Raw genomic sequence first — 6,861 nt, forward strand, 5'->3', positions numbered from 1 at the left:
TGTAACATGCTATAAAGGCTATTTGTTTACTTCCCATGAGAGAAAAAGTGAGTCTGCTGTAGGCCAGAAGTTAGTATCTGGATTATCTTGAAATTATGATTTGCCAATAATTAGCTGTGAGCATTGAGCAGAGGTGCTTAACTAGCTGAAGTTACCAGGGATGTCTGCTTTAATGAGCTCATCAGCTCTTAGCCAAGGAGAGCTGCCCTCGGTGCTTTTCAGCCTCGCTGGCTGTGACTGCGCACATTAGTTCCAGGAGAAAAGAGGATGTATTAGCCGAGCTTGCTCAGCTCAAAGGCAGCACTTTCTCTCTTAGCTACTAAGTGTGGTTGATGGGAGCTGGGGAGCTGTGGTGCCATGTTATGGTGCTAAGAAAGCAATGTTGCTGTCATCGCTAACTCAGCTGACCCTGATCTAAGAACTAGGTCATACCTGAGGGGAGAGACTGGGTGGATTGTTTATGCTGGGTTTGTTTTCTTTTGTTTTAAAGAGTACCTCTGAGCCAAATAATTAAGAAAGCAAACAAAATCTCAGCAAAACAAACGAGTAAAACACAAAATGGATCTTATGTAAGATTTTTAAAGGTACTGGCAATACGCAGAGAGGGGAATGCAGCGTGCATGCGCCCACTTTTTCTGCCATCCCCCTTGTATAGGTGTATGTGTATTTATACTTTTATTGTGTATTGATGATAAATGAGCTGCAGTATGTCATATGAGTAACGTATTATTTAGTGGAGAGATCTGCATGAAACTCTGTCCCTGCGTCTGAGTCAGACTGATGCATGTTTGCAGTTGGAGCCAACCAAGAAGAAGAGTTTTATTTTCCATGTTTATTTGGAGCAAACAAACACACTTGTTTGTGTATGCTCAGGGCCATAGACATCGTGCTACTTTGTAGGCAGAGTGCTGAATCTTTCTGGGTTTTACTAAGAGGTCGGCTTTTTTGTTTATAGAGAGTCTTTGGGAAACTGGCTTTTTTGATAAAGTTGTTGTGAGACATTTAATTTGTTTAACGGTAAGAGCTTCTTATAAAACACATAAATAAAGACTTGCCAGGTGCCAGAAGCCAACTGGTTTTCCCACATCTACCTGGCCTGGAAACGCTGAGGGGGACTGGAGATGGGGAAGGATCCAAACCCTTGACATGAATGAGGAATACATGGTATGGACAACAGAGAGTCCCATTCAGCTCGCTCTGCTGTCATGACAGTCAGCTACAAAAGGAAAGAAATACAGCAGGTACTGGCACTGGAGAATTTAACATAAGAATAAAAATGCCCAAGGGGGGAAAAAAAAGAAAAAAAAAAACAAGCAATCCGCAATCATAACAAACAAGAAGCATGCCAACTGGAAACACGAAAGACATAAGACATACACCACACAGGGAAGCAGCACTGAACTCTGAAATCAGAAAACAAATTACAAATAGCAGAGAGAGACGAAAAACAAAAAAGAAAAAAGAAATAAAGTACATATAACAAATATTTAACTTCTAAACTCAAAACAAATTAAAAATCGATGCTAAGAGCCAATAATCCAAGACACAATGCAAAAACAAAAGACATGGAAAGCGAAAAAAAATGAAAAAGCGGGAGACCTGGGAGATTTGGTATCTGCTGCCTGAGGCCAGAGGTAACACGGAACGCGGTAGGAGGACGGACAAAGGCCAAAGAGGCAGGAGGCAGGCTGACCGCTCACCACTCAGCACGAGAAAACAAAAAAAAAATCAACATCCACCATAGCACCAAGCACCAAGTGCTGAACTCCATACCACAGCACAAAGCAGCACTGGGCACCTGGCCGCTGCCATCACACAGCAAACAGTCAGCACAGACCCAACACCGAACAAGAAATCAGAAAACAGGAAACAGTCAGGAGGCAAGAACACAGAACAATGTAAGAACAAAGGAAAATGTCACAAGAAACAAGAAAAAGCGCAAAACGAAGGACTAAGGGCTAAGTAATAACAAACCTCAATCCACGAGCCAAAGGGGAAACAGAAGACAAAAAAACAAAAAAAAAACGCAAAATGGCAAATGATCAATGACAAATTCCAAAAGGTCTCAAGGATGCAAGAGCGCACGGCACAAAACAAAAAACAAACGCAACAGAAAGCATAAAAGGTAAAAAGTAAAGAGTCAAGCCACAAATCAGGAAACCACACACCAACTAACCAAGGAAAAAAGCAAAGAGCTGCTCCAGCAAAAAGCAAAAAAAAGAGAAAAGAGGAGATGGGATGTGGTCAGATAAAAAACAAAAACCCAGAAGGAAGCGGAAATTGGATAAGGAACCAGGAACTAGGAGCCAGCACACAACACAGAAGTACCGGGTAGAAAGGAAAAACATATAACATCCATCCTGCACCCGCAGCGCACAGCACATTGAAAATGAAAAACGAAAAACGCACAATGGGCCAGAGCTCAGACCCAGAGACAAGAGACAAGCGACCAAACATTAAACATGAAGCCCGTACACCGTAAAACCTAAAAACCAAAGAGCAAATGGGGTTGGGTTTGGTGTTCAAAAATCAAAAATTAATATTCTCTATCCTAGAAAATAGAAAATAAAGAGAAAAGAGAAAAAAGCAGAAAGCACAGGGCACCGTGCAAAAAGCAAAAAACACCAAAAGTAAAAAGGAATACGACCGTGCAGCCAAATCACAAATCAGGGCGCCGAAACACCAAACAGCCTAAAAAACAAAAAAATAAGAAAGTAGAGGGTTAAAGGTCAAAGGTAATTTCTAATGGAAAAAAAAAAAAAAGCCCCATTATCAAATATGATAGTTTAATGATGGATTAGAACTTGGAATTGGTAACTACCAAACACAAAACTAAAACAAAAAATAAAAAATGAAAGCTACAAAAAAAAAAAAAACAACTTAAAACGTAAAAAGTGAAAAATCAGATAACCAAGGAGTACACAACACACAAAATACAAAAGCCAAAAACGCAAGATAAAAGCTAAAATCTACAGTATACCGAAGAGCTAGCCATTATCCATAAGTCCTATGTGCTCTGAGCTATAATCAAAAATCACACAGTTTCCGGTTTAGTGCTTAGCGCTGCGCTCTCCGCGCTCGGGACAAAGGACAAAAGAAAAAAGAACACCTGGAAAAAGGAAAAAGGAGGGGAACAATGAAAAAAGACAACACACAAACCGCAAAAAGGAAAAAAGAGACAACAGACACAGTTGGGAAGAGGGAAGAACAAAGAAAATGCGAATCCCCCCGCAACATGCAACATGCCTCGTAAAACAGAAAAAAACAACAAAGAAAAACGCAAAAGGAAAACGTATTCAGAGTTCACAATCCCAGATACCACTGAGCGAAGAGGGAAAAGACAAAGCACACACCTCACACCCAAACTCCAAACGACACAAGATACCACAGACACCACACACTAAACGTTAAAAGCTTACAGCACACACCACACAACAAGCAAAAAGCAGAACACACAACAAAAAAGCAAAAACCTGGAACAACGCGCAACGCCACAGGCCAGAGAGTGAAGAGCGAGAAAACAGAAAAAAATGCCACACACTGACAAAAAACAAAAAAAGCAAAAACAAAACGCAGACACCAGGCACCAAACGTCTAACAAGAGAGAAAATGAAGAACAAACGACAGACGGCAAAATGAAAAATGATCACTCATCAAGAAGAAAAAAAAAAACAAAAGTCAGTAGGCTGTCTCCTCTCTCCTAACTCGTAAAACCAGAAACCAATGACCAACAACCCTCAACGATGACAGATTCCAAAAAACCAAAAAAAAAACAAAAAACACAGAGCTCAGCACCACTCACCACACAAGTCACAAATCCCAAACACCATCCAGATGACAGAACACAGAACAACGAGAAACATAACAGATAGAAGCCAGAAGTCACGTTGGACTAAGAGTTAAGAGTCAAAATCCACAGTATTCCGCACTCTCAACCCCCAAGCCCTTTAGTCAAAACTCAAAACACTTAGCAAGCCAAAAGCCAAAAAAGTGAAAACCTCTGTAAACGAAAAAGGAATTAATAATTAATAATTTTCAATCAAAAAGCAAAAAGTAAAAAAAAGAAAAAGGAAAGACAAGAGACAGGAAGCGGGAACCCCCGAAACAAAAAATAAACTGGAATCTTAAAAGAAAAAAGAAAAAAATACAACACTGCTGACAACGGACAAGGTAAAAAGTCAAGAGAAAAGGGAAAAGGTACAGAGGAAACAGAAAACCAAAGAGCAAGCACTGACAAATCACATAGAACACAGAAAACAGAAAGCAAAAACAAAGCAAAAAGCGAGGACTGAACACAGCACATAGAAGATTGAAGAAAGACTCAAGATAGATAGAAGCTAAAAAAAAAGAAAAGGAAAATAGAAACGACCAACGTCCCAAGGATTAAAAAATAAAAAAACAAGAAAGAAAAGAACAAAGAACAAAAAACAAAACCCACACAAGACAGAACAATGGCCAAAATCTGAAACGTCAGACCTCACGCCCACCTGTCAAAGAAAAAAGAAAAAAGCTGCAAACTTCTAAAGTCCGCAATAATCTAAAAACAAAAAACAAAACACCACTCAGCAGTGCGAATTGCCAATGCGCCACGCCCTACGACCTCATAAAGCAAAAAACAAAGAAAAGACACAAGACTGCTGGTGGCCGATAGACCACAAAACACAACACATACCACAAACCTGAAAGAACTGAGAACTGACAATATCCCATATCCCCTCCCCATCCCTCATCCGACAGCCAAGAGCAACACGCAGCATCAAGCCTCAGCACCCCGCAACCCATCAGACACAGGAAACAGTCAGCTCTCAACGCGCCAGAAGCACGAATCAATGCCCCATGCCCTATGTCCAACTTCAAAATAGAAAAAAGATATAAAACAAAAAAAAACAAAAAAAAACAAAACATATGGCTGCAGCCAACAGATAACCTAACCACTGAAAACAGAAAGGACAAACGACACACATCACCCAGCTCCCCGATCTCTGACCGCTAACTGCGAATTCAGATTACAACTGAAAACCGAAAACCTAGTACATGATGAACAAAGAACAAACTTGTAACAAGTAACAACTGCAATAAAGAAAAAAGAAACAAATAGCAAAAAAAACCAAAAAGCAAACACGTAACAACAGGCAACACACAAACCACAAACCACTTACGACTTCCAACCCCAAAGCCCACTCCTTGCGATTAATCAGTAATCTGTTTGCTGTCCGCCATCATCCACAACCACCATCCACAACCGCGATCATGGCGTATCCCATGTCCCAGGCCCATGTACCAGCAAGGTGAATACAGATGAAAAACAAACAACAGCAGGCACTAGGCACCAGACCACACAACAGCCCATGCCCCTCCCACACCCCACACACCACTCAGGACGCAAGCTCCAAGCCACAGCTCACAGCGAACGGTGAAAAGGGGAAAGGGAACCGGGAGAGAGGAGAAACCACAAACCACACACAAAACAAAAACCAAAAACCGGGCACCTGGCACCTGGCACCCACGACCCACCACCATCACCCAGCAGTGGCCGCCGCCCCCCGAACCCGCAACGAAACCCGAAACCCAGAGGGAAAGCAAACAACAACGGATAAAAACAAAAAAAACAAAAATCAGAAAAAATTAAAACACAAAAAACAGGAAGAGAGAAGAGAGAGGGGTCATCGAGAAGAAAAAGGAAGAAAGAGGTCAAACATGAAACAGTGGGAAGTCAGAACCCAGACACTCTCCATGCTCACTGATAAATTATAGAACAAGACACAAGAAACAAAAAACAAAATACTCAACACATAGCTCACACCTCCCAACCAGCAAGAACCAGGAAAAAGTCAAAACACTAAACACAAGATCAAGGACAAGAGACACCACAGTCCACAGTCTCCAAGAACAGAAAAAAGAAATATGACAGAAGAAACAACAAACAGCAGACAGATGCCAGAAACAAGAAAAAGAAGAAAAATTAGCAATTAGCAACAAAAAGAAAAAGGAAAATAAATTCGAAACCTCTATCCGAAAAAGCAATAACCATGCTCCTAGGCACCAGAAAACAGAAAAAGAAAACAGAAATCCAGGATCCAGCAGTCTCCAGCAGAAGGCAGAATCATGCCTCACGACTAACTACTACCCTTTAAACAGTAAAAAATAACAAAAAAACAGAAGACAAAACACAAACCACTCCCAGGACCCACGACCCAAAGGCTAAAGAAAAAAAAAACAAAGCACATAAGGGAGGAAGCACGGACCTAGGCCCGAATGGGGAATGGAGAAAAGAAGCAACCAGTAACAAGGAACATCGGTATTCGAAAGAGGAAACAGAAGACAGAAGAAACAAAAAACAAATAAAATAACCAACAACCCACCAGCTAAAAGAGAAAAAAAGTAAAAAGTAAAAGTTAAAAGTTAGCGATTGGGAACTGGGAAAAATAAAAAAAAAACAAAAAACAGAATAAGGTCTTAGGCACACCACAAATCAGAAAACAGAAAACCAATTCCCAATGGAACAAACAAAAAACTGAAACCAAGTGAAAAAGAAAACAAAACGCAACACTGAACACAGAACGCATAAATACCAAACACCAAGAAAGGAGAAAGGACGATGTAACCGGAAACTGTACGGAGTCGCAAGGCAAAGACAAAAAACAGATACCGGAAAATGAAAAACGAAACCCGAAACACCACAGACACCATACAGCGCACAATTCACAACCCACAGCCAACAGCAAACATCAGAGAGTGGGGAGTGACAAGGGACAATGACCCGGCACTCTCCACGCTCCTACTGACTACGGACCTTGTGCCTCTTGCGGATACCAAATACAAAGAACACAGAAGGAAGGAAGAAATCAAACATACAACCTA

Source organism: Numida meleagris, chromosome 4, assembly GCF_002078875.1.
Source record: "Numida meleagris isolate 19003 breed g44 Domestic line chromosome 4, NumMel1.0, whole genome shotgun sequence".
Taxonomy (NCBI): Eukaryota; Metazoa; Chordata; class Aves; order Galliformes; family Numididae; genus Numida; species Numida meleagris.